General features: G+C 47.9%; 1 protein-coding gene across 1 annotated transcript in view; it reads right to left on the bottom strand.

The window, feature by feature from the left end:
• LOC145418769 (queuine/queuosine transporter SLC35F2-like) overlaps nt 1-10,000 on the bottom strand; it is a 237,526-nt gene that overhangs the window by 139,698 nt on the left and 87,828 nt on the right. The gene's annotated exons all lie outside the window — the stretch shown is intronic.

The following is a 10,000-nucleotide window of genomic DNA, read 5'->3' as shown; positions in this document are numbered from 1 at the left end:
CACCACAGAATTCATTAGCAGTAAATATGGCGTGTCATCGATATCGCCTTCCAGTGGACTTGGAAGGCTCCCTGGCACTTCTTCCTGACCAGCATTTTTCTGGACACGTAACCCCTTCAGACCCAGGACGCCATTCTATTCTAACTACCAACAGATTATTATTACACGTCCCCGCCACGGAGGGGTTCGGGGACCGGTATTGTTTTCACTCGGTTTGTCTGTTTGTCTGGTGCGATTTTGACTAAAATTACAGGGATGATGGGCCATGACCTTCTGATCACCTGATTAAATTTTGGGTTAAATTGGGCCAAGGCCTAGGCTGTAGGCCCAAAAAATGTTGAAAAAACGGGGAAGGATTAAATCGTTTTCGCCATAACTCCTTTCAAATTCGTCATATCGACATGACACCCAAACCCAAAGGTGCATCTTTCAAATCTGCATCCTATAACATGCCTCATTACATCAGGGGGGTCACTCCCCAGGTAGCGGTAGGGGGGTCAGTGTCAGGTGGGTCGGGCCTAAAATTTCAAATGGGCATAAAATCGTCAGTTTTCACCCGATTTACTCCAAATTTAATGACTTGATATCCTGTTGTGTTTATACGTCAGCACTAAAATGACTGCTGAGGACGGGTTTGCTGTACCTTGGCACCGCTTCTTGTTATTCTTTTTACAGGTTAGACTACAAGAATTTCGGCTCCCTGTGGACTTCGGAGTCTCCCTCGCACTTCTCTGTCTGTCTGTCTGTCTGTCTGTCTCTCTCTCTCTCTCTCTCTCTCAAACCACCCAAAACTCTTCCCCCCCCCCCAACACTTTAGCTCTCAAGGACCGCATACACTGTTTTTCCACTCAATTTTTTCCCCATCTTCAGTTTTTCCACCCAGTCAGAGCTTCGTGTGGGTGTTTGTGTTGTGGACCGTCTGGCTTTTGTTGTGGGTCGTGCTGCGTCCACAATCTACAAGGGCCCGGGTTCGATTCCGTCCGTAGAGGAGCCGAACGTCCACTACGGCTCAGTGTAGGGTCGGCTCCGGGATCTCACCCTTTGTTTACGTTTTCTTTGGTGATGTCGGGAGCTGGTGTCATCTCGGCTCCTCTCTCTCTCTCTCTCTCTCTCTCTCTCTCTCTCTCTCTCCACACTGATTTTTAAAGTCCATGTAGAGAGAAGCACGAAGGGCGACAGGATTTTTGCGGCCGACTGTACATATATAGTGACGTCATACAGAAATACAACACACACACACACACACACACACACACACACACACACACACACACACACACTACCGCTGCCTGTGCTTCTATAACTTCTGCCGATCCTAGATACCAGGTTGATTATATGGAAATGAGCTGGATAATGCTGAGGACACACACACACACACACACACACACACACACACACACACACACACACACACACACACACACACATACACGCACACACACACTTAAACACATACACACAGTCATACATGCATACATATACATACATAAACACACTCACACTCATGCATACATACATATATGAAGTTAAAAATATACAAACATACATACATACGCACACACACACACACACACACACACACACACACACACACACACACACACACACACACACACACACACACACCTTCCAAGCAAAACAAGGCACCAGCTGATTAAAGTATGAAGTAAGTAAAATGTAAACAGAGCAATATTATGTGAATGGATGAAGGCTGGGATATGATTAAGAGTGAGAGAGAGAGAGAGAGAGAGAGGGAGGGAGAGAGAGTGTGTGTGTGTGTGTGTGTGTGTGTGTGTGTGTGTGTGTGTGTGTGTGTGTGTGTGTGTGTGTGTGTGTGTGTCAGTGTATGTTTGTTTTAGCAGTGACGCAAACACATCACACACACACAACACACCTTCCTGAACCCCTTTCCTACGAGCACTGAACCTTCCTGAGGCTGAAACAAATCGTATGGAGGCTGTTCTTTTCCCCCATGCTAATCGGAACGTGAACCCAGTGGACTGCAGGCTGAAGGAAGTTATATAGTGGACGTCAGAATATATTTTTGGTGACCAGGTATTATGGCTCAGGTGGGACGTGGCAATTAGCAGGTAATGGGTTAAGCAGGTGAGATATGAAGGTGAAGGTATGGGAATTTTAACAGAGAATATGAAGGAAAAATAACAGCAATTAATGGGGAAGTTTTATCTTGAAGTAGCACCCACATCTTATCTCATCTTGCCTCACCTCTCCTCAGCTCATCTCATCTTGGCTCGCTTTCTCGTAGGGTAATGAGGCTCCCTAGCACCTCTTCCTAACCGATTTATTTTGCTTATTATACCTTACTGCTCTTTAATGAGTAATGTACAGCCTTCCTCTAATATCGCCATACTCCGCACCAAAAATGTACAAAAGGATATTACCCGGCCATATCCAAAAATAATTCGCTATAAAACAAGTGCTTGGGAGCTTAACCAACGAGAATAAGGACACATCCCACCCTACTCCACCCTACATCACCCCACCTGACTCCACCCCACTCCACCCCACCCCATTCCACCCCACCTCACACCACCCCACCTAACATCACCTGACTCTACCTCACCCCACCCCACCCCACCTGACTCCACTCCACCCCACCCCATCCCACCCCACCTCACCTCATCCCACCTCACCCCACCCCACCCCTCTGCCACCCCTCCTATCCTCGTTTACATGTTAATATATCTCAGGGCTACACACACTGAAGGAAAAGGGGCAGGATCGTTGTCTTTAATGGTACTATGAAGGGCTGGATAGTTGGTTGGTGGGTGATAGTGGTGTGTGTGTGTGTGTGTGTGTGTGTGTGTGTGTGTGTGTGTGTAGTAGTAGTAGCAGTGTATATTAAAGCGGATGTACCATAGTAAAGCAAATGTTAGGGAATTTGTTCACACACACACACACACACACACACACACACACACACACACACACAAATCTTTACAGTACGGTAGTGAAGGTGTGGTATCAGATTGTGGTAGGTTGTGGTTGTGAGGGGGGATGGGGTGAGGGAGAGGGAAAGGGAGAAGGGAAGGGAGGGGGAAAGGGTGAGGGGTGAGGGAGGGGGGAGAAAGAGGGGTGAGGGGTGAGGGAGGGGGAGAAAGAGGAGTGAGGGGTGAGGGAGGGGGAGAAAGAGGGGTGAGGGGTGAGGGAGGGGGAGAAGGAGGGGTGATGGGGTGAGGGAGGGGGAGAAGGAGGGGTGATGGGGTGAGGGAGGGGGAGAAAGGAGGGGTGAGGGGTGAGGGAGGGGGAGAAAGAGGGGTGAGGGGTGAGGGAGGGGGAGAAGGAGGGGTGAGGGGTGAGGGAGGGGGAGAAGGAGGGGTGATGGGGTGAATAATGAAGGTGTCACTGTTTTATTTTAAGGGTCTCATAAAATATTCTAAACATGGGGGTGTGGGGACCATCTTGGCTTCCCCTCCCCTCCCCTCCCCTCCCCACCCATCCACCCCCTCTTCTTCCCCCTCCACCCTCTCTTCACCCTCCACTTTCCCTCTCCTCCTCCGCCCTCCTTCTCTTCCCTTTCCTTCCCTCTTTCCCCCTCCACATCCCCCCCTTTCCCTGCTTACTTTCTCTTTCGCTGTCTCTTCTTCCCCCTTACTCCTTCCCTTTTTCCTTCCCCTCCACTCTCCCTTCCCCCTCCACCCTTCCGCCTCTCTCTCCTTTCCCCTCCACCCTCCTTCTCCTCTCCCTCCTTCCCCCTCCACCCTTCCTCCCCTCTCTCTTTCCTCCTGTACCCTCCCTCCTCTCTCTTTCCTTCCTCCTTTATCCCCCCTTCACCTCTTTCTCTCCCTCCTCCATCCCTCTGTATTCTCCCTTCACTCCTCCCCCCTCTCTCTCTCTCCCTTTCCCTCCACCCCTTTCCTACCCCTTCCATCTTACCTCCATTCCTCGTCTTAATTCCACGTTTTTCTCTCCACTTCTTCCCTCCTCCACCTCCACCCTCCCAACTTCACTTACCCTCATTTTTTCCTCTCCCCTCGCCTTCTCTCCATTCCTCCACTTACCTCCATTTTTTTCCCTCCACCTCTCCTCCTTTCCTCCACCTCACTTCTACGTTGCCTCCACTCGCCCACTTACCTGTAAAAAATAGCAAAGAAGTTAGTAAGAAAATATTAAGACGAGAAGATGGGAACTGCAATAATAACAATAATAATAATAATAATAATAATAATAATAATAATAATAATAATAATAATAAAAATAACAAAAAATAATAAGAGCAATAATACTTTTTACTACTACTGCTACTACTACTGCTGCTACTACTACTACTACTAATCTGTCCATCTACCTATAGCCAGACGCCTCAATCCCGTAAGGGGTGGCCACAAACAAATCGCCTTCATGTTGCCCTGTTCCCTGCCATTTCGCTGCCCTCTCCCCAGTTCACACCCGCCTCTCTCATGTACCTCTCCATTCCATCCCTGAATCGCATCCTCGGTCTTCCCCCCCCCTCCACCTCACTCACATACACTCTCCTCGTTAGTCTCTCGCTCTCCATCTTCTCAACATGGCCAAACCACCTCAATGTATTTCTCCTAACGCCCCTCTATCACATCCACATCTACACCACAACGCTCCATCACTTCCTTACATAGGCTCGTGAAAATCTACCTATCTATCTATTGCCAGACGCCTTAATCCCGTAAGGGGTGGCCACAAACAAATCGCCTCCATGTCGCCCCCCCCCCCCGCCATTTCATTGCCCTGCTCCCAGCTCACACACCCCTCGTGAAAAAATATGGTTTAATATATACTGTAACGTTCACTGTACTCCATTTATCGTTAGACTGTGCCAATCACGAAGAAGTGTTATGGAGCGCATGTAGAGTCATAGCACTGAAGAAGATGATGATGATAATGTAAATGATGATGATGATGATACGTACTCTCCAACAAAGACACGAAACAAGCCCGCCTTACTCCCATGTACCTGGCTTCTCGCGACGCAGGTAAGAAAAAAAAAAGACCCGTCAGGCAGTAAAGGTTAATTTCTCTGTACACCTGAAGGGAAAAAATATATACACCTTCATTTATATGGTAATTTTCACTAATCAACTTTAAAGTGTTGTGTTGGTCATTCGTCTGTTAATTATGCCTGACACCTAATTACAAAGTTCATTTAGACTATCGCAACTCATTAGCACTTTATGCTTTCCTGTCACCACTCATTACCACTCCATGTCTCTCAACCAACACTCAGTCTGTCACCACTCATCATCATTCTAATTCTCTTTGCCGCCCTTCATTACCACTCCAGTTCTCTCAATCACCACTTATCATCACTCCAGGCCCTTATCACCATTTATCACCACTCCAGTCCTCTTTCACCACTCATCACCACCCCAGTCCTCTAAATCACCACTCATCACCACTCTAGTCCTCTCAATCACCACTCATCACCACCCCAGTCCTCGCTATCACCACTCATCACCACCCCAGTCCTCGCTATCACCACTCATCACCACTCCAGTCCTCTAAATCACCACTCATCACCACTCTAGTCCTCTCAATCACCACTCATCACCACTCCAGTCCTCTCAATCACCACTCATCACCCTACCAGTCCTCGCTATCACCACTCATCACCACTCCAGTCCTCTAAATCACCACTCATCACCACTCCAGTCCTCTCTGTCACCACTCATCGCCACTCCAGTCCACGCTATCACCACTCATCACCACTCCAGGGCCCTATCACCACTCATCACCATTCCAAGTCTCTCCATTACAATCATCACCACTCCTACCCTCTCGATCACCACTTCAAGCCTCAATCACCACTCACCTCCACTCCTCCTCTCTCTCTCTCTCTCTCTCTCTCTCTCTCTCATTATTTCTCTTTCCTTTCACTACTAACCTCTCTCTCTCCCTCTCTCTCTCTCTCTCTCTCTCTCTCTCTCTCTCTCACCCTTCCTCCCTCCCTCTCTCACACCCTCCCTCCTTCCCTCTCTCCCTCCCTGTCTCGTCTCTGTCTGTCTGTCTGTCTGTCTCTGTCTCTCTCTCTTTCTCTCTCTCTCTCTCTCTTCCTCCCTCCGCCTCTCACACCCTTCCTCCTTCCCTCTCTCCCTCCCTGCCTCCTCTCACTCTCTCTCTCTCTCTCTCTCTCTCTCTCTCTAAAGATTACACGCAGACGCATTATTTATCGTCTCAAGGGGAACTTTTCAAAAAATTCACTTCCTTGAATTTTGTGTGAGTTTAAGAATGAATAATTTAAAGTGAGGAATACGAGGACGAAATGAGAGATAGTTTTAATTCTCTCTCTCACTTCCTCACATTTCCTCCTTTTCACATACGACTCGGGGAGATTAATGAGGAAGGTGTGTGTGTGTGTGTGTGTGTGTGTGTGTGTGTGTGTGTGTGTGTGTGTGTCTCTCTCTCTTTAAACTCAGAGTGCGACAAAGCATTATCTTACTTTCTCATACGTGCTTTCTTTCACAAACAGACCAGGAAATTACAGTCTCTCTCTCTCTCTCTCTCTCTCTCTCTCTCTCTCTCTCTCCCTCTCTCTCTCTCTCTCTCTCTCTCTCTCTCTCTCTCATTTCGTCCGTCTTTTCAAGGACACTCAGGCTGATAGAGTGTGAGCAAACTTTACCTTTCTCACTCTAACTTTAAATCTCTCTCACTTACACAAACAGGGACAAAGTGAAAGGATTTGGCCACATTCTCTCTCTCTCTCTCTCTCTCTCTCTCTCTCTCTCTCTCTCTCTCTCTCTCTCTCTCTCTCTCTCTCTCTCTCTCTCTCTCTCTCTCTCTCTCTCTCTCTCTCTCTCATATTCGTTCCTCATACATTCTTTCCCTTTTCTCTTTCCTCTGCTCCCCCCCCCCCATTCTCTCTCTCTCTCTAAGTACTTCCTTCCTGGTTTGTGTTTTTCCTTCCGTCTCATTTTTCTTCCTCCCTCCCTCCCTCCCTCCCCCCCTCTCTCTCTCTCTCTCTCTCTCTCTCTCTCTCTCTCTCTCTCTCTCATATTTCCTTCCCACCATCGCTCTTGGTCACTCACTTCCTCTTCCTAAACTTCCTTCCATTTGTGTGTCAGTTTCTCTCTCTCTCTCTCTCTCTCTCTCTCTCTCTCAGTGTGGCTTTAGAAGTGAGAGGGGAAACATTAACTTCTCTCCCTCTGTCTCTGTCTGTCTGCCTCTCTCTCTCTCTCTCTCTCTCTCTCTCTCTCTCTCCTACCTCTACTCCCACCTAATTCGTTACATAAAACACTATAAAATAAATATTTCTAAGTAGATTAGTAGTGTCTTTAGGAGGGTCCGGCAATTACAGTGAACACTTCTACTTTTCTACTACCAAACTACCAACTAAATCTATCTACCTGTCTATCTATCTCTCTATCTATCTGTCTGTTTATCTATGTGTATATCTGTCTATCTATATGTCTTTCAACCAACCTATCTACCTACCTACCTGTCTATCTATCTACCTATCAATCTATCTATCTATCTGTCTATCTATCTATCAATGTATCTATCTATCCTCCATAACTACTTCACCCTCAGGCTATGAAAGTTTCCTCATCTGCAAATTCCTTCCCTTTTTCCCTTCTCTCTCTTTCTGCTCCCTCTCCTCCCCTCCTCCCTTCCCCTTCCTCTACCCCTCGTCTTTCTCCCCTCCTCTCCCTTCCTCGCTTCCCCTTCCTCTACCCCTCGTCTTTCTCCCCTTCCCTCCCTTACCTCTCCTTCTCCCTTAGATCCCTCCCCTCCCCCTCCCTTTTTCCCCCATCCTCCACTTCCTCAAACCCTTAGTCCTTTCCTCCCCACCTCCTTCCTCTGCTCCTGCCTCCCCTGCCCCCTCTCCTCTCTCCCCCTTCTCCCTTCCCATCTCCCCTTCCTCCCCCCTCTCTCCCCCTTCTCCATCCCTCCTCCCTTCCCATCTCCCATTCCTACCCCCTCTCTCCCCCTCCTCCATCTCTCCTCCCTCCCTATCTCCCCTTTCCCCCCCTTCTCCATCCCTCCTCATCTCCCCTTCCTCTCCCCTCTCTCCCCCTTCTCCATCCCTCCTCATCTCCCTTCCTCCCCCCTCCTCCATTCCTTCGCTCAATTCCACATTCTTTCAAAGGTTTTCGTGTTTATCTCATATTGCCTGAGGAGGTTTCATTCTAATTCTTGCATTCTTATTCTTTTGCTCCTATTCTTCATTCTCATTCATTCTTTCAGACTTTTCACTGCTTCGTTCATTCTTAATATGCTACGCTCATGCTTAGTATAGAGTTGTTCTTATTTCTTCACTCTTATTCTCTTCAGTCTAATTCACCGTTCCTATTCTTTCATTCCTTTTTAGTCGTTATTATTCTTTCCTTCTTACTGGTTACTGTGATGTGGCCTAGCACTGTACTGTTGTGTGGTGTGGTGTGGTGCTGTAAGTGGAGTAGGGTGGTGTGGTGTGGTGTGGTGTGGTGTGGTGTGGTTTGGTGTGGTGTGGTGTGGTCCAGGGATTGGTGCTGGGTTGTGTGGTGTGGTGTGGTGCTGGGTTGTGTTGTGTGGTGTGGTACTGTGTTGTGTTGTGTGGTGTGGTACTGTGTTGTGTTGTGTGGTGTGGTACTGTGTTGTGTTGTGTGGTGTGGTACTGTGTTGTGTTGTGTTGTGTGGTGTGGTGTGGTGTGGTGTGGTGTGGTGTGGTGTGGCGCGGTGTGATACTGTGTTGTGTTGCGTGGCTGAGTGAGTGGTGTGGTGTGGTGTGGTGCGATGTGGTGTGTGTGTCTTGGTAGTGAGAGAATTAATGGAGTGTGTTTTACAAGCTTCAGTACAGGAGCTGGAAGGAATCATGAAATATCCTTTGAATCTGAAGGAATGGCAAGACAAGGAGAGTATATATTCTTCTCAAACCCTTGTTCTCCACGCAAAAAGTATTGTTTGTTATGAGAGGCGAATTATCATCACCAAATTTTCAGTAAACAAAGGATAATTAAACTGATTTGTTCGTTTATGCAGGAAGAGAGGGTGGCGCAGTGAAAGGGGTGGCCAGGGGGGTCCTAGCCCCTCCTGAAATATGCCTGGCCACCTAAAGGGTTACTCCAGATTTGCCAGGGAATAGCTCTGGCCCCCCTGAAGTGTTCTCTTTGCTCCTCCCAGTAGTGAACTTGGCCACCCCTTGACCCCTGTGAGAGACAAGGAAAGAGCAGCGCTGAAACTTCCCATATCTGTTTTTCTGTCTTGCAAAAACTTAGTTACGACAAGCGACTTCTCGTAGGTACACTTGTGCTTCCGGTGCTCCTCGCCGCTTCGAAGGTCAACTTTAGTCGGGCCCGTAACTCGACCTCCTCCGTGAGCAACCCCGCTACCGAAGAAAACGGTGGCTCATCACAGAAAACCTGCTCTTTTTCAGGGCAGCCTACACTCTTCTCACCTGCACCCCACGGATCGATAGGGTGGACCGCCCCGAGGTTAAGCTGCCGCACAAAAAAGGTGGTAAAAAAGATGGCTTAGGCGTGTTTGACCCTTCCACAACAGCAACACCTATTAAAATTAGTCTTGCTACGCGTCAAACAATTTCACTTGTTAAACGGATATATATATACCACCAGATAGTCTCATTCAGACCATAGTGCAAGGGACAGACGTAATCTCGGTTAATCCCAGCAACACAATGAAGTTTACATTTTCAGTCCCACCACCACTAAAGTGATTCGTAGCAAAGTCTCCATTAATCCCTGTCGTAGATCTTATCCTGATGTCTTGCGTCATTATTAAGCAGACGATTTTTATCTGTCTTAACTCCTTCACATATTCACCCAGCCTTGACAGACGATTTTAGTCAGCCTCGGGGGACATGTCTGATAGTGAAGGGAATAATGAGGCTTTACTTCAGTCCCGAAACTCACCTTCAACTCAAACCTTAACGGAGGTAGGCCTATGTGTTTTGTGGGTGCTCGTGTGTCTGTGTTTTTAACGTCGTGCCATTGACCAAGTCTTCATTTTCGCGAAGTTAAAGTTGAGGAAGGTGGAACTGTGTGAAGGAAATATTGCAACTTCATTACAC

Source organism: Coenobita brevimanus, chromosome 116, assembly GCF_032717465.1.
Source record: "Coenobita brevimanus isolate Jiangsu-jjx chromosome 116, ASM3271746v2, whole genome shotgun sequence".
NCBI classification, from domain to species: Eukaryota; Metazoa; Arthropoda; class Malacostraca; order Decapoda; family Coenobitidae; genus Coenobita; species Coenobita brevimanus.
This window is presented reverse-complemented; position numbering and strand designations above follow the sequence as displayed.